Source organism: Paramormyrops kingsleyae, chromosome 10 (genome assembly GCF_048594095.1).
Source record: "Paramormyrops kingsleyae isolate MSU_618 chromosome 10, PKINGS_0.4, whole genome shotgun sequence".
Classification (NCBI taxonomy): Eukaryota; Metazoa; Chordata; class Actinopteri; order Osteoglossiformes; family Mormyridae; genus Paramormyrops; species Paramormyrops kingsleyae.
In genome coordinates this window covers 10,453,102-10,478,218 of record NC_132806.1, presented here as the reverse complement: position 1 = coordinate 10,478,218, position 25,117 = coordinate 10,453,102, and the positions used below count along the sequence as shown (strand labels likewise).

The 25,117-nt window shown below is 40.5% G+C and overlaps 1 protein-coding gene and 1 long non-coding RNA gene across 3 annotated transcripts in view; one reads left to right on the top strand and one right to left on the bottom strand.

The window, feature by feature from the left end:
• LOC111855460 (X-prolyl aminopeptidase (aminopeptidase P) 2, membrane-bound) overlaps window positions 1-16,082 on the bottom strand; it is a 92,618-nt gene extending 76,536 nt beyond the window's left edge. Inside the window, exons 1-2 of the mRNA XM_072717294.1 lie at window positions 15,801-16,082; window positions 2,197-2,403 (exon numbers count right to left, since the gene is read on the bottom strand). The gene's annotated coding sequence lies outside the window, so the exon portion shown is untranslated. The remainder of the gene's footprint in view (window positions 1-2,196; window positions 2,404-15,800) is intronic.
• Window positions 16,083-16,104: 22 nt separating this feature from the next.
• Window positions 16,105-24,576, top strand: LOC111855473 (uncharacterized). Of its 2 annotated transcripts, none has more exons than XR_002840903.2 (3): window positions 16,105-16,173; window positions 17,053-17,158; window positions 21,853-24,576. It is a non-coding gene; the product is annotated as an uncharacterized lncRNA (long non-coding RNA). The 2 variants fall into 2 exon arrangements; XR_011993540.1 differs by lacking the exon at window positions 21,853-24,576 and adding an exon at window positions 18,736-19,496.
• The last annotated feature ends 541 nt before the right edge of the window (window positions 24,577-25,117 follow it).

Sequence of the window (25,117 nt, the reverse complement as noted above, 5' to 3'; positions counted from 1 at the left end):
CTAAATGTTGTGAGTCCTAGATGTAATTCTGAAACTACACCTATTACTTTAGGGGTCTATTCTCCCATTAGGCGTTTAAGTCAAAAAAGCCCTTAAACAGTTACACACTTTTGAGTTGAGCGTATTCTCCCCTCATCAGCGCAGTAACACCCACCATGCACTGCCCAAATAAGAAGGCATGGCCAAGCCAGAATTTTAATTAATTCATCAAACAAGAAAAGCGGGTTAGGCCTTCAGTGATTTTGGCAATAAACAAAATGTGGAACATCTTTAACTTACATTGCGATCGTAGCTGAAATCCATAGAAACCCCTTTTATTTTGAAAATGGAAGCATAGCGGTAACCTATATTTGGTAATTCTCCCAAAAAAGAGAATCCATCGACAAAAATGAAATGTTAGAGTGAAATAAAGTATTTACATTTTATGCAGAGCAATTTCCATTACCTTATTAGGTAGGCCTATATTAAAATGATGTCATTCGTAGCTTTGATTTAATGATCCTCAACCATTTTCCATAAATAGGCACAATAATTTAAGTTTTAAGATCAAATAACACAAAACTAGATGTTTTGTGTTTTTAAATCTATCAAGGTTTATTTCAAGTAACCCACAATAAACAATCAATTATTATAATAATGTATACGTTCAATTATTCAATTGTTTTGTATTGTCAGTTGTTTTGCACCACAACTCATTAACCCCAGAGACCAAATCGACATTTTAAACAATATAAATATTTTAAAAATTATAGAAAACTGATATGTTACGAAATTAATTTGTGTGAATGACCCATACTGTGTTTAAGACCGAATCCATACACTTTGGCTTTTTCCTCTCTCCATTCAAAACAATTCCGTAAACAAGCAAATATTCCATAACTAATAGATATGGTGTAAACGTTAGCACGATTAGTGGCATGGACTTAAAGTTTAGAAGTAGAGATACACCGATCCGATATTCGGATCAGTATCGGCGCCGATCCAGACCTATTTGACGGATTGGGTATCGGCCATGCGTGACCGATCCACATCCTATACTTACTCATTTAGTTTTTGGCAATCTCTAAAAAGATAGCACAGCGATTTGCAATCTTTGTAAAATAAAGTTTTGAGAGGTGGGAATAGCGTTTAATGGACAATCCCACTTAAAGCGCACGCAACTGCGAGACAAAAAAAAACAATGGATGATTTGGGAGTCGCTAACTTGGACTATTTTGCGAACTCGCTGCAGCTTGTGATACAAGAGAGGCTGCCATCGCAACAAAGTGTAACTGAGCTGACGCCAATGGGAGAAAAAATTTTAAGCATTCGATCGCCACTTGTGTATACTTGCTTTGAAGATATTCATATTGAACTGCAAATGCCTCAAAAACGCTTAAAACAAGACGTACAAACGAGGTGGAACAGTACGTTATATATGTTTGTAGTAGCGTAATTAAATATTTTTTGTCATACATTTTTTCCATCTGTATTTACTAGCTTAAATAAAATCATATATAAAGTATAACAAAGTAAAAAGAGCTGAATTCATATGAAATATAAGACTAACTTAACCGCGGTCACTGACCGGTTATCTTCATCTTCTACCAAAGCAAATAGTCAATTGTAGTCAATATTAAAAAAAAACAATCAAACAATCCAGAGACAATAGCCACTGTTCCCGCCTCCAAAGTGTCAAAATTCATCCTGTAGAGCGAGCAAGTGCTGTGCAGACGCAAGCGCGTAGATAGGGTCCAGCAAACGTGAGCGTGTAGAGAGGATTGGTTTTCAGCGCGCGAACGCACACGAGCACGTGGTTTGACTTTTGGCACTAATTTAACGCCAAGAGAGCGAGCAAGCAAGTGCTGTGCAAATGCGAGCGCGTAGAGAGGATGGGTTTTCTGCTCGCGAGTGCATACTTACGCGTGGTTTTTATGCGGGCGAGTTTTGGCACTAATTAAATGCCATATAATGACAGCAACGGGAAACAGCTGGTGAACATGAGGAATCCACACGGGGTAGATGAGGGGGGTGTGGCACACACAGGAGAATCTGACGAGCAGGTCATGACAGAACCCCCCTGCCCCCAAACTTCTGGGCGTGCCTAAGAGGAGCAAGGAGCGGAACCCCTCTGGGATTTCCCTGATGACCCCATTTGACCTCTCTAGGGGAGTAACTCAGCCACCACAACAGGACAGATCCCGGCCGGGTCCTCACCTCTCGGTCTCCCGGAAGAGGAGGGGACACCTGCCCCCTGGCTCGCCTCCTTCGTCTCCTTGGCTGGGGCTCGATGGGTGCCTGCGTTCCCCCGGGCTCCTGCTCGGCGGTCGCCTGCGGGTCCCCCTCTGGCACCTCATTGGTCACCTGTAGGTTCCTCTGCTTCGACTCGTCGGTTGCCTGAGGATCCCCCCACGCCTTCGCCGGCTGGCCAGGGGAAAAGTAACAGCAACTCAGAAAGAAATCAGACCAAAGATTGCATATAGGCTATACCTTTTCCACCCTCTGTGATCAGAATGATAACAAATATGGCCAGCAGATTTGAAGAATGGTTGACAGAAAGTCTGGTAATACGGGCATTTGAATGATTCCTCGCTACAGTGGTGGCTTAATGGTTAGGGAAGTGCACTTGTAATTGAAAGATTGCTGGTTCGAATCCCTGACCAGCAAGGCACCATTGAGATACCCTGAGCAAGGTACCACCCCCAGGTGCTCAATTAGCTGCCCCCTGCTATGTCACAATGTCACATATGGGTTAAATGTAGAGGACACATTTCATTGTTGTGCACTGTGTGCTGTGGTGTGTCAACAATGACCACCGATCACCACATTCAACAGGATTATAAAGGTTCCCAGGCGGCTACAAACTAAGTTTGTAATACAATACCATATACTCGTGTATGTTTTTGTGTCAGTGTTATTGTGATTTTTTAAATTTAATTTTAACATTATTTTTCATTGTCTTTTGGAATCTAGTTTAATTTAGGTGTAGATTTTGCTGGCTACTACAAAATGTTACAATATAGTGCTGTTGGCTCTTTCTATGGTTCAAGTTCATTGCATGAGAGGCCCAAAGATAAACAAATCATTACTTTAGCTAAACAGTATTTTAAAATGTTAATGGGAGGATTTGACATTTGTTTTTATCTGAGTTGGTTTTGGACCCAATATTTTTAGTTGTCATTTAGTTAGTAGCTTCTATTTTATGTTCTGCATCCTTTATTTCAGCTTATGGAAATGTTTTCAACAATTATATTATATTATAACAATTATAACGGTTTTTGAAAGTTTTGTGAATTTCTTACTCATTCTTAAAACATACCACACTTTATAAACATTACTTTTAAGAGCAGCTTGCCTGGAGCTTTGGCGCTAGAAGTATGAACATTCACGTGGCTTGCATCCTTTCATGTGAAGGATGAATCAGTCCTGAGCCGCACCCAGTGACCCTGAGAGAGGGCCACGACTAGCTAAAATGTTGGGGGCATTCATTCTTATGTAAACACAATTTGCCAATATCCAGGTCAGGAAAAATTACTGAGGTTGTGTCCATATATTGTGCGATGGGTGGATAACATACAGTAATTATGGTGACAGGCCTAGCTCATCATTTCCATTATTTCAGTAGCTGCATTTTTAGTTTAGGTGCTAGTAACTTTGAATATTGATATCTGGAGTAGACATTTTGTAAATCCAACACAAAGCCAAATACCAGTACCAGAAAGACATACACGATATAAAAGAACTATACAGACTGAACTCAACACCGTGTAAAGGAGGCTTGGGCAGTATTAAGGTAATACGGTAAACAGAGCAGAACGATTACTTGAATAATTCAGGGCTCCAGACTAGGGGTGGGCACAATACCTTTAACATTGTGAGAAGATTTTCTTAAAAACTTCAATTTGTAATCTGAATATTTGCCCTTGTGTAGTATATGTAACCGGTTTATCTGTCTTGTGTGAATTTTCTATTAAACATATTCTGACGATGTGTCCTGATAGCAAATTAACTAATTAAAAATAAATTTTGTGTCCATTATTAACCTGAAATTAGCTACATCAAAAGTTCAGGGGTAATTTGCAAACCCTCAGACTATTTACAGGATAAATAAAAAATAATAAAACTGTTACATACATGTAAATGCATGTGCATGTGTGTGCAGACTTGTCTCAAATTGAAAATCTCACTCCAGCCAGCTGACCAAAGTTGACAACCCTTAGTTTTATTCAAAATGAAAAGTAAAATGCACTGTTTTTGGCTGAAGCAGCTTGTCATTCCCTTTGTGTTTGTATTTTTGTATTTTAATTAAAATAAAGAGACAGGACATGCTACTCCTCCCAAACTTGGAAAAATACTGTGATATGATGCAGTAGCCGTCAACCGTCCAAAAAGTGAAACATACCATGATAATAGTTTTAGGTCATATCGCCCACCCCTACTCCAGACAAACCTTTTCCACTAGTAGTACTGGGGCTCCTTACTGAAAACTTGTGCACCAGCACAAAATCGATATGCAATGTAACATATTCATATTTTTTCCATCTTATCTATATTGTTGAAAAATGCTTTGTAATAAATACACATCTTTGTAATAAATATAGTTCCTGGTTCCTGGACTGCCTGTACCAGGAACTGTTATAAATCTTGGCCACTTTCGTGTGTTGCTTTCCCACCGCACAACTGGAACTGGAACCTTTATGTTAAACAAGCATGGAAGAATGATAATGTACAAGTCGTTTTGTTAGTTATTAGTTATTAGGGGGATGGATCGCGATCCTAATGAGAAACAACCTTTTATTTATATTTTATTTATAGAACCTGCAACATGTTTATAATTCATTATTAAATCTGGCCAGCTGTCACGCTGGTGGAGCGGGCGAGCAGGAAAGCAGGCGAGATCAGCCGGATGGACGGGTAAACGGGGTTTATTGGAGACGACAGGGCAGACAGGCACGAACATCCACTAACAATACACATGACAGATCTGGGAAACAGAGGAAGACGCGGACTCATATACATCAGACTAGCCAGAAATGACAGGACACAGGTGATCACAATCAGGAAGTAACACGAGGTAACGAGGGGGGCGTGACACCAGCAGATCCATCTTTCATTTTTCACCAAATAAAAAACAATGTAACAATATTCTATTAATAAGAACTAGCAAGTTTCACCACCAGCACTGGCAATATTAGACATAAGGATATTGTTTATTGAACGAATTTTCCAATGCAGAAATATGGAGACTCAAGCATAAAGGTATTCATTAAGGCATTCAATGTAATCCAGGTACAAAAGTAATTCCATCTGCTCAATTTTTGCTCTGCTACTTTTATCTCTTTGCACTTCCACATAACTTCCAGGTTAGCACTGGTGCTTGTGGTCAACCAATCTGCAAGTTATCCAACCCCAGTAGTGCCTCTCAGGAAGTACAATTGGACCGAGTTCCTAGCACAACAGAAGTTCCTGGTTCCAGAAAAAAGTTCCTACCATGGGAAAGTGCTCTGCTTAGATTATCTGCATTATAATCCACAGAACTATTAAACACAGATTGTAGCAGTCCATGGATGATATTAACTGGAGCATAAAGAGAAAAGCATGTGGTTTGCTGTGTCTGGATTGTGATTTTTTAAATTTAATTTTAACATTATTTTTCATTGTCTTTTGGAATCTAGTTTAATTTAGGTGTACCTGCACCATTCTAAGGCTACATTCTTAGACCAAATGCATTACAGTGGTGCAACAAGGCTGTCCTATTTGGAAGGTTCCTTCAAATGCAGTCTAGAAATGCATCCTCCTTTTGCTGAGTCGTGAAGGATTCATCCAATGGATCCTTCGCAGCCCAACATATCCCAAGATTCATCGCGCAGAGATAAAGTGGGTGTGTGCCGGCTAGACAACAGGAGGGACGCTTCGTGACTCAAAGGGAAGGGTGGGAACAGCTGGTGATGGCCAGACCATTCCATTTGACAATGCTTTCTGTTCAATCTTAAAAGAACGCAGCCTACAAAGGTTACGCCTCCCTAGACGGTGTCCTTGGAAGGATGCAGCCCCTGAATTCAGACACAACAGTTGTCTGAAAGAATGGAAGACAATTAAAACAGGGAAGAGGAAAAGGTAGAGTGGTAAAAAATGGCTCAAAAAGTCTGGAAGCATTTCAACAGGACATCATCCATGGTACAGCATTTAACAAGGAAGAATCCTGTCTGAACACAAAGGGGACCAGACACAAGGTAATGGAATTCTTTTTTACTTAATTTACTGTCTCTCCAATCAAATGAATAACCAGCATCGTAAAGTAAGCTAAATTTAAAAGGTTTAAAAGGTGGCTGAGAAAAGATGGAAGCACTAATTATATCCAAAACAGAAAACTTAATTTTGTGTTGCTACAATGCCGCTATAAGCTGATGAGTTTAATGATGTTAAACGTTTGCTCAGGGCATTCATTGAAAGGTTCCAAACTGCTCATTCAGAAAAATTCTCATTCTGTCCAATAGCATTGGTATGGTTAAAATATGAATATATTGCTCAATACTGCCATGCCATAAACTGGGGGACCTAACTGTTCGTAACAGTTTTGCTAACACCAACACTTTACTATACTAACTACAAGAGGACAGTGTGTTTTGCCATATTTTAAAATATATTTTGACAATGTGATTTTGTACATTCTGGATGTATGAATAAACTGGATGCAATAAACTGCAGATATTGGTCTGAGTAATATTTTATGAGCATTTATTAACACTACATTCTAAAAAAGTTACAGGCTGTAGCTGACCGGATATTAACCTGATCATAGCCAATTTTCTCTATTTAAAGAGATTACATAGATTTAATTTTTTTTTCCACTTTTTCAACAAACCACAATCTGATATGGACAACTTTCTTTACACACATGGCTCAACCATGTTCAGCTGAGCAGGCAAAGAATTTTACTGACAGGATTTTAAACATGCTTATCATGGATATTCATCCCCTGGCCATGGTAGGGGATGAAGGGTTTCAAAAATGGTTCTCACTTTCAGCCCCAAATACAATCTTCCTTCAAGAACTCATTTTGCAAAATTAATGGAGAACTGGTATCAAAAAATAAAAGAAAAGCTGAAGAACTGCCTAAAGGAAACTGACAGAATTGTACTCACAACAGACATTTGGACAACTGCAGCCACAGAGGCATATCTGGGGGTGACCTGTCATTTCCTTGGGCAGAATTGGGAAATTAAGTTATATAGCCTCACAACCATGCCACATGAGGAGAGACACACAGCTGCAAATATTGCTAGGGAGCTGCAGAATGTCATTTCCAAGTCTGACATTCATCCAAAAAAAAATCTATGTCATTGTCCATGATAGCAGTGTAAATGTTGTTACAGGAGTAAAAATTTTGGCAGAAAAGCCTAGACGGGCATCAGTACGATGTGCAGGTCACACATTGCAGTTTTTTTGGTACTAAATGCACTCAAGAGCTACCCAATCATCACCAGTGTGTGGCTGGTGAATGATGTCTTGTTGACCACTCAAAAAAAAAAAACTGGCATGCACCACGTTGAAGGATAAGCTGCAACAAATGGATGCTCCTCAACCCATGCTGGTACAAGGTGTTAGTGCCAGGTGGAATAGTATTTACCACATGTTGTGCTGGCTTCTGGAACAAAGATGGCCTATAACTGCTACACTGTCAGACCCAATAGTCACTCAGCAAGGGAAACACCACTTGATTTAAAAACCGAACAGTGGAACATCACTGACGAGCTGAGCCAGGCTCTTGAACCATTTGAATCTGCTACTGTGTTTCTGACAAGGCCTTCAGAAGTCAGTACAAAGTTCAGAATTTTAAACTGTACCAGTCCAGTCATTTTAGACTCATGTGATTTTTAAAACACTGTCCTTATTGTTTCTGCTCTGGATCCAAGATTCAGAAAACTTATGTTTTTGTCAACTGATAAAGCATTCAAGGTCCAAACAGTCCAAATTATAGCTCTTAATGCCAAAAGGCAAGAAAGGCAGCACATGCCTGATAAGAGTGAAAATGTAGCCTCCACTAGTGTACAAGATAATTCAGCAAATTCACAGAAGGGTGCTATATCATTGCTTAACAGTATATTGGGACCATCAGACTCCAGCACCAGTGATGAAGAAGGGAATGAAGAGCAGCAATTTGAGTATGCAGTGAGAAATTTGGTTCTGATGTACTGTGGAGACCGTGCCCCATCAAAAAAGGAAGATCCAGTGTTGTGATGCGAAAGGAATAAATCAGTTTCAAGCACTGACCAAGCTGGCAAAGACAATTCTGAAGACATTTCTGTGGGTTCCAGCTACATCTAGGCCTACACCATCAAAACATCTATTCTCTGCAGCAGGGAACACTGCACATAAATTGCAGGGCAAGCTTAAGTCCTGAACATGCGGATATGCTTGCTTTTCTTCACTAAAACTAAGTGGTCCTTTAAAGACATAGTGGGGCCCACAATTACACAAGAAACACTAAAGGAGGCTGAAGAATATTCCTTAAAATGTTCACTTAAGTATTTAAGCTTTCCCCCTTACCTTAGTCTCATACTTAAGGAATCCCTTAAAGTTCCCTTAACAATTAAACAACAGACCTTAACCAAAGAAAGGAAAAAAACTTAAGGTACCTCTGACTGTATCTTAACCGCAACATGGCTGAGTTTATGGCAATAAATGAACAAAATGAACGCATCCTGAGAAGAGTGTCCTGCGACTGGGAGTAACCAATGAATATGATTAATGATGATCAATTGTTTTTACCTGACCAACATAAAAAAAATCAATTTATGATTCTATTTATATGGCCCGTGACATGTTTGTAATTCATTATTAAATCTGCCTAGCAGATCGATCTTCCGATTTCACAGAATAAAAAAAACAATGTAACAATATCCCCCTAATAAGTGCTGACAAGTTTCACCCTGAGCACCGACAATATTAGACAGAAGTATGTTGTTTATGGAATGAATTTTCCAATGTAGAAATATGGAGACTCATGCAAAAATGCATTTAATGTAACTGGAGATACAACAATAATTAAACAATAAAACAATAAAAATCTGCTCATTTTTTTTTCTAAACTACTTCTCTTTTCCCAGTACCTCAGCATATCTTCCAAGTTAGTGCCAGTGCTTGTCGTCAACCTTTCAGCAAAGTTAATTGCTATATGCCCCACTCAGTAGTGCTTAGTCGAGCGTAAAGTACCTACTCATGTACACCAGGGGGAACAATCCACATTTTCATTAGATAATGATGCAGTGGGGACAAAATTTGGCTTTTTAAATGTTATTTATGTTCGACAGACAAATAATACATTTCATTTCATCACTGTCATTAAACGCATATTTAAATCATGTTGTTTTAATTATCGTCATGCCTATAAACAGGCTATATTCTCGTCAACATTTCTGTCAACGAAATTAACACTAGAGGCGATAACTGGTATAACGAGCAGCCGTGAGGACAAGCAAATAAACGGTCTCCATGGAAACTACAGTTTTACTGCCGTAAAATGTTTTTCATTGCAGTAAAATTAAATCACGTTAAATTTTTTACTTAACTAACGAAAACTTTTAAGGGATTCTTTGCAACACCCTTAAATAAATCCCTCTACTAAGGAGCAATTACAACTTAAGGAGAAAACTTAAAGTGTTTTGTGCAGCCTTCCCCTAGTTAGCATAAGTACTTTCATTTATTCTCACACTTTAACAAAATACTTATTTTATTTGATTACTCAATTAATCATAAAAAAATAGAAAGTATCATTATTTCATTTAATTTCATTTCAAAAATAAAAATTAGCCAAGTCCAAAGAAAAGAGGACAAACTCACCCATCTGATGTAAAGGAAACAGTCATTCCCCAGCACATATTACACAGCTCATACATAAGTGTGGGATGGAGAAGCACAGCAGGTGTTTCAGGGAGCTTTCTTGGCAGCTGTATGCTGCCAAACATGGATTAGGTCAAACTTCCTAAACAGAAGCCAAAGGAAAGCTTGGACAAACATTACAAAATGGTAGCAAAAAATCTACTATTATATTTTTGTTGCTTAGCAGAATTTTTTTAATAATAGCAAGGTTCGTAACTTATCAGTTCATGCAGGTATAGTTTTCACTGTGATTTATGTTCCTTACTGAGGGGTACAACAGTTTCTCCAGGGATTTGGACCTAGACATTGTACAATTAGATTTACATTCATCTACTTGCATTAAGCTCTTTTACATAGCAACCTACAGAAATCACAGAGCTAAAGAAAAAATACAAAAATGCTACACGGTACAGAAAGTGTGTGGATGATATTCCAGAGATAAACACCACCTGTACTGTATACTGAAAGTGTATTAACACAAAGCTGACACTGTCACAAAAAGCTAACTACAAGGTAATGTAACAATATGCTGATACATGAAATTACACTGTAAATTCCTATGCAGAATTATAACTATTACATTAAAAATCCAGGTGCCAAGTACAGAGGCAAGTCTCTAATCAGTGCCAAAAAACAGCAGTGGACTAGAGTAGCCAGCTTTTCACATCCCACAGATCCAAGCATGCCAGGACTTCAACCCTGTTATGAGAGAAAATGTCCTTCCCTTAAAAATCTCACAAGGATCCTGATAAAATCCTGGGTAAAAATGTGGTTCTGGTATCTATAACTAATAATTATATCTGGTCATCATCCTAAATCTCAGCAGAACCATTAAGGCTGGTCAATTTAATTGAGCTGTTAATAGAAATCTGCTTCACAAATTGTAATATAAATTTATCTGATGCTTCAGCACACACTCCATAACAAAGCCTCTGTCACTGTATTTGTGAATAATAAAAATATTTGTCTTTAATGGTTTTACAATCACAGCTTGCCTCTGTGGAGGCATGGTTTATAATGTAGTCACTGGATCAAGGTATTCAGCGCCCTCTGTATATGCAAATAAGCAAAGAATAAGGTCTTTACAGGCACTCCTAAAAAATGCAAATTAATTCCCAGACATCTCAACTCATCTCAATGTACTTCAAAGGAGGTACTATGAAAAAATAAAGGATCAGCTGTTAAATTGAACATATTTCATGTTTTACCCCTCACTTATACTCATTGTTGATAATGGTGCAAACTGACGAGAGAATTGATCGAGTTAGTGTAGAGTTGGAGAGCACAAACAAAGAATTAATCAGTAAGGGAGCAGCCCCGGATCTATTGTGAGGAGATGGTTTGGCTTCGAAAGGTCAGACGAACAGCAAAACACGGTCATGTATGCTGGAAAAACTGAAGCTAGCAGTATTATAAATTTATTCCATCGTCTCAGAAACCAGTACGATGTTCAGTACAAAGAATGCATCAAAGTCCGTATAGCCCAAAGCAAGGAGCATTAGCATCTTCATTTTCACAAGGTGCACTTTACAAAAAGGACAGTGCTAAGTAGAAAGAGATTATGGCTACGGATACCTAACACAAAGCAAAGGATATGGCCCCCATCGATACAGTGCAGAAAATAGGATTTAATAGGCTGCTTATACAATACAAATTCAATAGCATTGATATATATGGAATATTGCTACAATGACCTAAAACAATGAGATGCTGTTTTTCAGCAATATCACCCAGCCGTAGGTATAAGTAAGGCAAATAGCAAACTTACACACTGACAAGGAATCAACTAGGCATAAGTGCTGCTAGATTGAGCGCCCAATGAAGGCCCAAGTACAAGTATAAGCAGTAGTGGAGCGGGCCTACTATTATCAGATGATCTAAACAGGAAATAAACAGAAAATTGGTCAATGATGCACGCTTAGCTCTACGTATTAGCTAAAGTAAAAATAAAGAATCCAGGGGATTGCAGGTCTTTGCAAAAGAATATTACCAAACTCTAAGCCATGTTGCCCCTTTGTAGCTACAGGGTTGGATCCATCATTGCATATACAACATCTGGCTGTTCTTCTTGTTTCTGGGTTCCTTTTCATAAAAGTTCAGAAATGTGTGAGAAAGAGCACAATAAAAGTATAAGGTGTCAAGCACTTTGCTTTGCTGCAGTTTACAAGAAAAAAATTCCAGTAGTAAATAAATACATAGTTTGATGTGATCAAGAAACATACAGTGGTACCTCAGAACTCGAAATTAATCCGTTCAGAACTCCAGACTGAATCCTAAAAAGTTTGAGTTCTGATCGAATTTTCCCCATAAGAAATAATGGAAAACCAATTAATTGGTTCCCGGCCCCAAAAAATTACACTGAAATATTTTTTCTTTTAGCATTTAAACGCAAAATGAACCGGACAAAACAAGAAAAGCATACTGTACTAAACACATCTAAGCACATTTATCAAGACAGTAATTTCTATAGTAAGAAAATAAATGTATCCAAACAATGTGTAAAGTTAAAAAAAAAAACCAATGTGTCCTGCCCAGATCATCTGCTCCTTCCGTGTGCCACGCCCCCTCGTTAACCCCGTTTGGAATCCCTGTGTGATCAGCTGTTTCTGGTTGTTGTCATTAGTCCTCTGTATTTCGTCCGCGTTTCAGTTTGTTTCCCCAGTCTGGTCATTGTATTGTCCGTCTGCGTTTTGCCTGCTTTACCTGTAATTAAACCCCGTATTCCGATACCATGACGTCTACGCCTTTGTCTCCGTTCCGTCCCCGCTCGGCACAACAATATTATAATTAAATGTATTAATGGTTTATTATTAATATTAAAATAATTAATAAGAAATCTTTATTTTTAAATGTATTTTATTATATAATAATAATTACTGTTACTGTCTATCATTTTCTAAATGTATTTTTACTGTCTAAATATAAGTATTCGGCTAGTGTAAACATGCACGATGCTTTCACAGCGAATGCAAGGCTGAGACTGAAGCGTTACCCTTTGTTTCCGCTGAGAGACGTGCCGCGTGACTCATTTCCCCGCGCGTACAAGTTATCTTACATCGGCGTTCACGGTTTGACTTCTCAGATTCAGATCGAGTTCTAGGTAATTTTTTTTTTTCAAACTGATTGGCTCGACTTTTAAGAAATTCGAGTTCTAATGAGTTCGAGAACTGAGGTACCACTGTATTTGGAATTTTGATAAGTGCCATCTGATAGGATCTAAGAAAACGTTTTCCGTACTATCACATAAAAAAGGTAGCAATGAAAAGAACAAACAAAGAAACTGCCAAGAACTCCTATATCTACAATGTAGCCAATGCCTGGTAAAGAAAAAATGCAATTACCAGCACCCGGAGGTTACCGGGGCCACTAACAAGAAGCGAACAATCAAACTAAAGTTACCTTGAGACCACAAGAGCATCCGTGACTTTGGAGCAGGACATGTAGCCCAGATAATTCTACAGCTGTCCCAGGGGTCAAAAGCATGAGCACTGAAGCATTGATTGTGCTTGTCCCAGAGTCCCTGCTTAGATGAACCCCTGCCCCCAAAACAGTTTGTTTATGCAGTCTGTCATCATTGACTCAATTGGTTATGCAGTCCACAAGAACAGGAAATATCCACATCAGTGGCAGTCTCAAGAGTACCCTTGTCAAGTTCCTAAAACTATGCAGAGGCTGCACCCCATCAATTACATGTCAGGCACAGGACACCACTTAGGGTACAATTTTAATTGTGCTTATCCCATAGGGAGTTTGTGGTTTATATAAAAAAAAAATCACTTTACTATAAATATGTAAAATCACAAGTTGTAGATAGGCAAGTGTTTCGTTTTCTCACTGGCAAACCATAGTAGAGGGAGGTGGAAAATAAAACCTCCTCCACTCTGATTGTCAACATAGTCAGCACATAAAGTGATACACTGAGCCCATTGCTGGACTCCGTGTTCACATATGATTGTGTGGCTACATGACTTCAACAAATTTTACATTTTTGGGTGTGATCACAAACATAAAGTCAACCTACAAGGACGAGACTAAGTTGCTTAATATCAGCAAAACCAAGGAGATGATCATTAATTTCAGGAAGCAGGAGGCAGACCACTGGCAAGGAGGCTGTGAAAAGGATCAGCAGGTTCAAGCTCACCATCACAAACAACCTCATGTGATCAATATACATCTGCAGCAATCAAGGACACCCACCATCATCAATACTTCTACTGACACCTGAAGAAAGTCCAGATTTCACAAACAGCCCTCACCAACTTCTATGGATGTCGCTATTCAACTGCTCATCTGAGGACTGCAGAGCACCAGGCAGATTGGTGAAAACTTTTCACATCATCTCCAAGATATAGCTGCCTTCACTTCTGGATATTTTCACTACTGGCCGCCTCAGAAATGCTGACAACATCATCACGGACTTGGCACCCTGTACAGTCACTTTCCCCCTCTTCCTTCTGGCAGATGGCACAAAAACACCAGCCAGTAAACCAAAAAGGTTGAGAAAGTTTTTTGCAGCAAGTCACAAGGTTAATCAACAGCTGCTAATTATAAGAACATTGCAGAATTAACTGCTGATCACTTGCACATTGAATTTATCATCACCGCTCCCATTTGCCATCTGTTCTTAGGATACATTTTTAATGTTATTGTGTGTTATTTATGGTTTGTGTTACTGTTAGTGCTGAAATTATTGTCTGATGCAGCTCTTATTGTTATTCTTTGTTAATGTGGTGTGCAGGAGGCATGTATCTCATTGTCAGTACATATGACAATCAACTTTTGCTTGACCAGTTACATCATCTTTGTCTAGGGACCCAACATGATACTGAGCTCCTGTCATACCCTCATGTGCTTCGGTTTGGTCTACAAGAAGTCATCAGCACTCCCCCTCACCAGAATACTAATCAGAATATTGTTTTCAGCTATGGCTCATTGACTGTGTGGATATTTAAACCCCCATGCTTTTGCCATAGCTGCAAAGTCTTCATTCTCATTCCCAAGCAAACGGAGCATTAGTCTGATTCATCAAAGATAACTTTCTTTCTGTGTGTGAGACAATTTTTGAATTACTCTTTAATCACTAATTATGACTATTGGATTTGAGTTTTGGATCTTGGAAATAAATACAGTATCTTGAAAATAAAATACACCTGGATCCAAATCTGGTTAAAACCTTCCATAATTACAGTTTCTGTAAAGTGCAGCGTCTGTCTCCTTTGAGGGGTCAAAAACATTGTACCGTGATCTCAAGGAAGAAATTAATCAATGGCAATAAACAAGAGGCATTGTGATCCAGTCACTCAAACCGCTTGCCGAGGTGGTCTGGGACAACCTTGACTACATATTGTGTCTTTTGTAATGTGCGTCTAAGTCCGCGACACGGGCTTCGCAATAACTGTGCACGGGGCAGTAACGAAAAATAAACACATGTTTTCAACTGCACACCTTGGCGACACATGATGACACATGTGTAAACGGCAATGTGTCGCGGCTGTCTACTCGTGATCGGATCGCCAATATCTATTTTGAGCGTAAACAGGGCTATAAATGTGTGTAATATACAGCTTGGCAATGTCATGTATTTTCACTGTCATATCAAATAAATTCATTTCATGTACTGTCTGATAAAGGAACATTGGCTTACAAGATGGAATTTTTTAAAGAGCAGCCAACTTTCAACAATTGCATAAAACGAGGCAATTTCTTTTAGTTTTTATGGCAACAGATGTTGGTTTCAATTTTTTTGTATAAAGACAAAATGTAATCTGAGTTCTCCAGTAACGATTTCTCGTTAATTTACACCCCCATCTTCACCTACGGCTGTTAAATGTATATGGTATCATGTATACTGTATATACATAGTTTATTTCAGTCGTACTCATAATGCGACAAGCTAAACAACACAACTATATCAAAACTAAGTCTGCGTAGTTACTTACTTAGCACTGTCGACCAGATGGAGTTAACAAGTTACTGTAGTTAGTTAACTCGGCATGTATTGGCGCCCATACCCGTAATTGTTTCCTGATAAAGCAACTGTAGTTTATCAGAAATTTTAGAAGTACGACAATTAACAGATTTCCTTGGCTATCTCAGCAATAGTAAAAGTAAAGTTATTGACTAGGTTCAGCGTTATATAACGGATCTGGAGTAAGTAACGTCACTTGTGCTGTAAGTGGGTCGCGTAACACACAAGCGCGCGGGTCTGCTGTAGCCTCGCTCGTGCTAATACCCTAACGTACGAAATCCCGCGTGGCCTAGCATCGTTAGCTGGTGATGCTAACGCGCCATTCTGGCTCTGAAATAGCGACGGTGAGCCCCTCGTCCTTTCTAGCTGCGTAGCTACAACATGGCAGCTGCTTATTACCACTCAGCTAGTAGTGCCTTGTCTCACAAATATTGAAGTTTGCTGATTTTTGTTAAATGGTAAAACTATGCCTACAATGCCTCAGTGCTTACTCCTTTGGAGAAAAAAAATGGACCCAAATATCAATTGGGGGATAGGGCGCACACAAAAATTTGTATACAAAATAGTGTTGTAAATAATTAATACACTAGTCTCATTAATTTACCATTTGAATGTGGGTGCGGTGGTGGCTCATTTTCTTACAGTTGCTTTTACACCTTCAGCAGGTTTAAATCTCACCTCATTTTATTAGTTTCACTGTGTTGTGTGGGCTTCCATACATTTCCAAAGACATGCAGTTAGGTTAATTGGCATCTCTGCAACCCCCCAAGGATACTGTTTCAAAGCCATGTTTAATTATCTTTTTGGTTTGAAATTGAAACCATCCTTTCAGAATGATTTTCACATCCTTAGTGACAGATATAATTAAAAGTCTAAAAAGTGGTTATTAGCCCAAAATTCTTTCCTAATTGCAGAATTAATGTCTTCCTGTTAACAATATAATATGTCAGGTTCATTTACTCCTTAATACGTAGAACAATCCTTTGTTTTGTAAAAACCCATATGAAAACAATCTAACCTGGGGTGAATTCAAGTGCAGATCACAAGAGATATGTGAGGTCTGCTATATGTAAAAATATAATGAACATCTAGTTCAACAGATACAAATGGTAGCTACCTTTTTGAATTATTGTGTCCAATCGTATATTCACTGATGACCTGTATACTATGCTTTCAGCTGGTGATTGAGTATAGTCTTTATTATTACTATATTTTGTCTGCAGATCTGTCTGGAACTGATGTCTTGAACCAAATCCACAGTCAGTCCACTGCTGATCTTTCAGTATGGTATTGGCTGTCGTAGAGCCTTTCTGCATGGCATAATGTCAAGTCAGTATTCTACACTGTCTCTCTCCCAGAGCATATAATTGAGGTTAAGTTTCTTCTTAGGGCCTGTCTGCATTTTTCAGAGAGCGTCTCTTTCACCCCCCTACCCCCAACACAATAGGCACACACCCTCATCGCCGCCACAGATAGTCCGTGTGATAATTCCATATCACTGACTACAGGAATGCCCACTAAATTAGCTGCAGATGTACAGAGGTCATGCAATCTGCTGAAGCTGTGAAATATTACAGAGTCTAACGATTCTGTCAGTGAACTTCACCAGAGCAGAGATGCAGAGGTCAAGTTACTGATGGTTAACTGGACAATTATTAGATCTTGCCTGAGATCCTTCTTGGGCATCTGAACACAGTTTTTTCCCCCTGAGGCAACCACCGAGTTTTTGATAAAGCAATAATCCACAAGATTCGGTTCTTCCCATTTGAAAATCATTGTCATTAGGCACAACATGGACAGGGGTACCAGTGGAAAATGTAGACATATATCTTATTACCATATGCAATTTTTAAAAAACCTTAAGAACAAATTTTCTTCAAAAAAGTGCACAATGTAGATTTGATATATAAAACCAAATGTATATATTCCTTGAGCTGGGCAAATGAGAAAAGGTTGCTAGGCAACTGAAAACAGTATTCAGTCGAGCTAGCTAACGTGAGAATCTCAAAGGGTGGCTATTTTCAAACACTATTATGCTACTTCTGAAGTGAAAGCTAGTAACAGAAATGCCATTTTATAAATATTGGGTCATTGATTAAGCAATAATAAAATGATCTGTCCTGTTTTATTCAGCTCAGAGTCAACAGTAATACTGGATATTATTATTTACACATGAGCTGGTGGAGCGTTTGCATCGTTAGAATATGTCGCTCCAAAATGTCACTCCAAAATGTTCTTTTCTTCATATCTTTCTTGCAGTATCTCTGTGGTGAACTCTCTGATTAATGCTTGCTCATGGAGAACATTTTTCATACCAAATCAGACCATTTTTGCACCCGGGTAGTGCGGAGGCAGTGATGTAAATGGGTTGTTGATCCTGCCACATTCCAAGTCATATAAACAGAACTGCATTTGTTTACATTTTACCAGTGCAAGCAGTGATGTTCATTATACCAAGGCTAACTCTATATTATGCATTAGGCTAGAACACAGAATTAACTGAATTGGAAAACCAGAACTTTCCCTTATGACATTTCTCATAACATCTTTTATGTTTTGTGTGAGTATTGTATAACTGAATGGTTTTAGTGGCTGGGAAAATCATTTTTATGCACGCATTTTATGGTAATGAAGTCAAACTATGCTAACTCTATGCAACACACATGATGTATTTTCATTCAGTTCACCTTTTTTATGTTGCTGACATGGCAGACCTGGAAGTCTAAAGCCTGATTTTACAACCAGTGGCACAGTGCAGTGATTTTTTATGTGGGTTTTTTTAAGGAATGAGCAGATTGAAGAGAGAACATTCAAATGAGAAAAGATGCTCTTAAATAATGCATGAATCAGATTTTTCCTAAAACGTTAAAGAAGGAAAGAATCTATAAATTTTCATTTGTATTTAGGCAAGCTGAAGTGAAAGTAGAGGGTGAAGAATCCAAACATATGTAATATGGACTAAGGTATGTGACGGAAAACCTCTGGACTATTTTGCTGCCACGCTATTCTGACATGTCAGATTCAACAGGGCAAAACAACGTCTAGTCCTGGCAGTAAACTCAGCATGAGTCCAGTGACGCTAGCACCAATCTGTCTGAATGGAGGCTTTTGCTTCCTTGGAATACAAAGTTGTTTCGACTCGCTAGCCTGACAGAATCACAGCCAGGACTTTTCCTCTTTCCTGTGTGGCACTTTTATAATTGTGAGTCACCAGGCTCATCTCAAAGCAGCAGAAGACCCCCAACACTGAAAGGCAGGAATTCTCCTGTCAGACACTGCTGAAGCTCAACAAATACGCTGAAGCCCTGAATGTTTATGTCTAAATCACTGTCCATGGAGTCACACTACACTGATAAGGCAGAGCTAAGGATCCATGTGAAAGCCTTAATGTTAAAATTGGTTGGAACATTTTCTTTTACGCCAATACATTTAAAAAGCAAATTATATAATTTAATGTGACATAAATTAAATTTAATTTATGAAATTGCAGTCTTAACTGAAAATTCTATGAGTAAATTTAGGGAATGTAGGTTTCCAACCTGATTTTTTAAAAATGTCCCCATGTCAGTATCGATTTCCCTATTACCGCCACACAAGTTATCAGAGAAGCAATATCCCTATAAGGCCACACGCATGGTGTCCGCAGCATGGGCCACCTGCCGGGAGGAAGCGCGACTTGCGGTGAAGGGTGGGGTTATGCAGAGCCTCACTTCAGCAGAAGGAGGATGTAACGGACATCAGTGGTGCCTCGCTGGGGTCGAGGGGGGGGGGGTCGCAGCAGAGTCGTCGAGGTCACGTAGGGACACATTGCCTGCATCGCCAGAGTGAGTAAATCACATGATCATGTGACCGCTCTGCTGCAGAAGCAGGGGGGGGGGGACAGTGGGCACTGGAAATAAGGTTTTTATGGGGCCCAGGAGTACTCTGTGGTCATTCTACCCCAAGCATGGAGTGGCCTATAAAGGGAGTAGTATGCCCATTTCTCACCATCTAGGGCCCTGCTTGTGCCCCCTTAAAGGGCAAGCAAGCCCTGCCTTTGTTATTAGTTCTGCTTCATAGAATGTCTCCTGTTTTTTATGTTTTTTTGTCTTTTTTTCCTTCCTGGTTCAGTTTCCTTTGACTTTGTTCAGACAGTCTGGACAGTACTGACTGAGTCTTAAACATGATCTTTTTTTCTTTGTTCCTCACAAAACATGGGTTGTGTTTATTTGCCCAGCAATTTTTATTCTGAGATGAGGGTTTTAGTGTCAGTGTGGAGGGAAAGCTGCACTAAATTGTGGAGGTCACAGGTGTTAGTGCATCCACGACTGCTGAGGGGAGCACCATTTACAGACCTTTTGATTGACAAGGCTGTTTTTTATGGATTTCCTGTGTTGACTCTCACAAGGAAGGCCAGGATCGTTACAGGGAATACACAATAACATATATTCAGTGAATATGACCCAACACTGAATGCATATCATAGAGTTCTTGAGTTAGACAAGGCTGCAATTTGGTAAATTTGTTGGGTGCCTCCAATTTCATTGGTATTGGATTCATCTGACAGAGTATGTTAATGACGAACACATGTGACAGCTGTGATTCTCCTTTTCCTCACGCACACCATTCCTGACACTGACCATTGAACCCCAGGATTGAGCAGGGTTATCCCATTCATCATTAACCTCTGATCCAGCTTTGCTTGTCAGATGATGACTCAGGGCTGCTGTGACTGAGAGATGTTTGCTGATAGCACCTGGACTGCTGAAGGTCACCCACCTGATGTCACGGCACACAGCCACCTCGTCTCTTGTAACAATAACAATCATCGATACAGAGAAAACACTAGCATCCAAAAACGTTAGTGCTCTCGTTTATTTGTCTTGGTTGTTTAACAGTCTTAAATACATCAGTCAATTTTCCACAAGGCTTATCCACTGTAGGGCTGCAGGCAGAGGTGGACAGTTCAGGACCAGAAAATCCAGACCAAGATTTAGTTTCAGCCAACCAGTTGAGCGTAAAGAATCACAGTCACAAAATACTCAGGTGGTTGGTTGAAAAAAAAATTTGGAAAAAGGTCTGTATTTTTTAACTATCCAGCTCTGGTTGCAGGAAGCCTGGAGCTTATTCCAGCGAGCAGAAGACGCCAGGCAAAGGACATCATGGTTGGGCTGAGCAGTCTTGTATATATTCAAATTTTTGCACTGTTTCTATTAATACAACAGGATATAGTTAGGCTTTTCAAATGAATGACCATCCTCAAAGGTACAAGAAAAGTCCACACCTGGGATCTTTATGTGACTGTTCCCTAACACTGTACTACTTTCTGCCCTGCTGAAATCGACATTAAATTAATTTTAATATAATCTGAATAATGGTGCATAAAAATGCATTTATTTCTTGAATACAATAAATCCACCTGTATTGGATAGGCTGAGAGCTATTCAACTCAGTTCAATAACAGAATTTATTAACGAACTAAAGAATAAAAAGCGGCAGAGAAGCCTTAGAGGCTGAGAGTCAGAAGAAAATAAATCTAGTTTCTTCCCCTATAAATGGGCTTCAGAGCCAATAAAGGAGTCACTTTGCCCAGTAGCCTTGCATAAATCCAGGCGGTGGCTCTTCCAGCACAATACGGTGCCTTCTTGGCTTGGATGAATCTATCTGTGCTCCATTCACAAAGCTCTCCCCCTTCTTTTGTCCAGTAATGCAGAGAGATAACATTGGCCTTGCAGAGGACACATGCTGATGGATTCACTGGCAGGAAGCAGTCAGTGTGGAGACAAACAATGCACATTTTGTAGGGAGACCTATGAAATGCATTTCTTCATATTGTTGCCTGTGGAGTATTTGAGCTGGGTCTGAAGAATTATTCGAATAAGCAAAAAAAATGATCGGTGAAAATAGTCACAAAGATATCTAAAGGAAGATCTATGTGTTTTAACCATTTGTTACTCAGGTCCAAACCTGTACATGGTAAATGATATCAGATCATATATTCACTTGCACTTTCCAGCTGATTTACACATCTTCATGACCTGCAGGGCTGGAGGAAAGCTGTCACCCAGAGGAAAACACGAGAGGAAAATGACCGGCAGCCCTGATTATATGTGATCCATGGCCTCGGAGGTGACTTCTCTGGGGATGAAAGTCAACCAGTGGCTTCAGGTTAAGAACAGGCTATCTGTCAGTGTTCACATGAGGGCAGCACAGATGGTGGGGGGCCGGGGTGTCGGATGGGAAGGGCGCCGTCGGCCCCGTGGAAGAGGCGGCACCAGAGGGCTGTTATCCAGGCAGTGACTGTGTCTGAGTTGTAGTCTGTCATGTGATCAATGGCTAGTTTTCTAGAACGAACCCCCACCCCCCCACCTTGACTGTAGTGTCTAGCTTGTCGGACTTACCTGCCAGACCCCTGTGATCAATGGCTGCGGCATACTGGCCGCTTTGTAAATCTGTCCAGAAGTGAGGCCTACGTGTGCTCAGATACTCTCCATCTCCCTGGAAGTTTCCGTGACAACCCGGATGCTCCTCCATCTCTCACTCCATCGATCCATGCGGGGGCTTCTGCTCCCACCTTGACCCCTCTCTCCATGTCTCCCCGTGCTGGTATCGCAGTATCTCTCTCTTTATAAAACTCCCAGCCTGCAAACATGTGGGCAGAGACGGAAAAGGAGGACAGCTGACAGATGAGGGCGTGTCAGCACGATCACCTCACTGGAGCCACGGTGTGTCAGAGCCATACCATACCGTTCAGGTCAGTCTTTAAAAAAAAGGTCGATAGAAAGCAAGATGACGGGCAGCCCTCAAGCACACGCATGCTGATTGGACGTGGAAGCCTTGCTGAGTGTCAGCTGCTGCCAGCATCTGTCCTGAAGGCTCTAGCGAGCTCAAATGGAGTGTGAAATACCTGAGAGCATCATTCCAGCGCAGCACCAAGAAGCGCAGTGTCCGCTGACAGCCCACATTCTGGACCATTCTTTATGTTTACTCTTCTCGGTGGCGAAGGACAGACAGCTGACGTGCCGGAAGGCAAATCGGCAGCCCCTGGTTGTCAGGCTCCAGACTGTAAGCGCCGACAGGTAGACGGGCAACCCAAGCAGATGGTTCAGGAGACGCTGGCAAACGATGGCTGCCTAGGGAGCCCCATGATATGGACGCCTTCCGAGAGCAGCGATCCACCTGATGATGCTTTCGCATTCTCATTTTTATGGCCACTCTGGAATCTGTCCTTCAAGTGCAAATGTCCACAGCCCCTTTGGAAGTTATTGCTGGGGCACGGTGTTGCCTTAGCAACCTGCCTCATGTCACAGCACACACACACGAACGGTGTCACCATGGTGTATCTGCATAATTCTGCCCCCTTCTACAGCATCCACACCTTGTGCATGTGACCCTCACGGTCTGTGTGCATCAGCTGATCTGTTCTGACACTACATGCTGGCATCATGACAGAGAACAGGCTGCTACAATAGAAAGAACTGAAACATAGAAAAGACTTTTAAAACCTGCCACACATATCTCATATGTACACACTCACACAACTAAGCTACTGTAACACATCACATTTGTTAGTAAACAACCAAGTAGATGTCTGAAACTGAAGGTAACTTCTGGATTTATATTTTCTTGAGGTTTAAACCTTAAGAATAGAGTGGTATCCCACAGTGAAGTTGCTTCACTAGTTGATGCGGCTAATCTTGGTATTATGATACAGTTGGACAAGTGAATTCTGGAAGCTTCTCCGAAAGTGGGCTTCAGTCACACCCCTAGGACTTCAGTCGGACCTCAGGGCTGGATGAAAGCAAGTCGTCCATCACACAGGGCTGTTTACAGTAGATACCAGCGAGATATATTTCTAACGGGGGAGCAGGGACTGTTTATTTGGAGAGATGGGGGTGGGAGTGGCACAGTGACAGCAATGAACCGAGGTGTGTTTGTTATTCTGTGCAGAGGTGAGGCAGCTTTGCCACTCATCCTGAGGGTTCACGTGTGCTGCGGGAGTGTGTCACACGGGTGACTCCGTTCTGACCATGTGCTCAAAGTACTGTAATCGGCAGTATTCTCTGTATTCCTCTGTTATGTCGAGCAGATGAATAGCTGATCTTTCGTTATGTCCCATCATAACCACATTCTTTGTGTGTTTTTCTAACTATAGTGTGTAATTATAGACCGCCCCCCCCCCCATTGTTGATACGTAAGTGTGGTTCCAGTTACTTGGTTAAAATGAAAACACCACTAGAGGAACCATAGGAATGTGAAACGTTGGGTAACAGAAGTAATAATAACAGTAGTTAATAAAAGACGAGCCGCTGCTCTTTGTTCCGTATTTTGGCTCCCCTGAGGCTGCTCATCATCAGGACCGGATCCAGACACAGGTGAACTCGACAGCTGCCATGGGCCCGATAGGACGTCATGATTAAATATATATATATATATATTTGTGTGTGTGTGTTACATATCCATACATATGCTATATGAATAAGAATATGCACTCACAGGGAGTGTGGTCATGGACATACAGCTGATTTGTTGTGCAGCACTTGCTCCAGTAGGGTGCACCAAAGAGTAAATGAGATGTCCACTCTAAATTCAAATTAAAAAAATGTCCCTTGATCCAGGCCATTCAGGTCTCTTCATCAACGTCTTCTTCTTATTGTTATTATTACTTGTTGTTACAGCTACTGAGGTATACAAATTGATTGGCAAAGACTTTCCGTACGCTGCGTACCAGCAGTTTAAGTCTAAATATGTGGCAGTATCAGATGAAGCCACCCTGGGCGTCTGAATGCGGGGGTACGTTTCGGCAGAGAGGCGCGGCGGTAGCTGGACACTGTCCTGACTCGGTGTGGTTTTGCACAGAAATCCCTCTGCCTTCCTTCCTTGCCATATGCCGTAGGGCAGAGCTTTTTCAAAAAGTCACTCTCTCCCGTAGATTTCGAACGCGCCATGAGCCAATAACGGCGGGAACAGGGTCTCCACACAGGCTCATTGACTTCTCCCTGTGAAGCCAGTGCTGAAGGCCCTGAATCCGTCTGAGCTGTTTGTGATGCCAAGGTCTCGTCTGATTGGTTCTGCTCAGCACAACGCCTTTCTGCATGAACTACACATATCATATCCACATTGTGCGCCCTCTGTAGACACCCCGCCCTCCTCGATTTATCTCCTGTCGGTGCAAACTAGCTTGGTATTTGCCTGTTATTTCAAGACATACTTCCACAGTGGTACATCTGCAAAAAGGGAGTTAATGGGAAATCTTCAGTAATAATGCTGCTAATTCACACTAACGGAACTATGAATTAGGAAAGATTG